We start from the raw sequence: 1178 nt of genomic DNA on the forward strand, positions 1-1178 counted from the left end.
TATATATATATATATAACAATAAGTTGAACATAAACAGAACTATATAATGCATGATAACTAAAAAATTAGACTTACATAAAAAAAATATATGTCAAGTAATTAAGACTACGTGTTGATTCTGTTTATCGTTCTCAAATGACCGACGCTAACACAAACTAAATATATGATATGTTAACAATGATGATAAGGAGAAGGAAACATTATGTTCTTGTAAATAGATTAGAATAAATCGCGTCGAGAGATTCAGCGTCACTTTTAATATTTAAGTCATTGGTTTCTTAATAAAAATCATTTCTGACGTCAACCTTTTATTTCGCTTTATAATTGTATTATATTATTGTAGTATTGTATTATGTTTATTATTTATTATCAACGTTTTTTATTATTATGTTAATTTAAGTTGATTACGATATTGAGAGAAGGATTTACATTAGGATCGAAATATCTGTACATTTTGTATTAAATAATAAATATTTTGCGGACATCCAGTGCTTGGTTCGCATAGATATCATTTTTCTTTGTTCCATTAACTGTATATACAAACTTCTGTATCTAGATTGTCAACTTCGTCGCTATGTTTGAGGATAGTGATCTTTTAATATGCTATGCATATTAAAAGAAACATAAAAAGTAATAGTTTCCGACTGTAAAGCATGTAACCAACAATAAAACAATAATTTTGTAATAATAGAATAATAATTTGGTAATTTTGTAATTCACTTTTGTTTCAAGATACAAGGTTTATTCGTATCGCGTATTCTAACTGTGCTTCTATCATAACTCCTACTCATTTCAAAGAAGGTGTTTAAGTGAGTAGGAGCTATGATAGGAGTATGTTGGAGCATGTTGAAAAATGCGACGCGAAACAAATTTACAGAATAAATCCCCAGATTGTTGAAAAATGCAACGCGAAACAAATTTACAGAATAAATCCCCAGATTGTGGCATTCATAGACAAAACGTATACATATGCATACGTAAATTAAAACAAAGACAGCTATTATTAATCATGTTCGTTTTTTCTATCATGCAGAAATCAGCAACCTCTAGAAGTTTGTGATTATATCATAAATTCATATATGTTATTTAATTATTGTTCATAAAAAGTTTAAGATCTTAATATCAAATTCTAAATATTATATATATATATATATTTTATATATAGATATATATATAT

The 1178-nt window shown here is 26.3% G+C and overlaps 1 protein-coding gene across 1 annotated transcript in view; it reads right to left on the reverse strand.

The window, feature by feature from the left end:
- The window catches only part of LOC108690609 (fatty-acid amide hydrolase 2), a 19367-nt gene that overhangs the window by 8410 nt on the left and 9779 nt on the right, over positions 1 to 1178 (reverse strand). The window lies entirely within an intron of this gene.

Source organism: Atta colombica, unplaced genomic scaffold (genome assembly GCF_001594045.1).
Source record: "Atta colombica isolate Treedump-2 unplaced genomic scaffold, Acol1.0 scaffold332, whole genome shotgun sequence".
Lineage (NCBI taxonomy): Eukaryota > Metazoa > Arthropoda > Insecta > Hymenoptera > Formicidae > Atta > Atta colombica.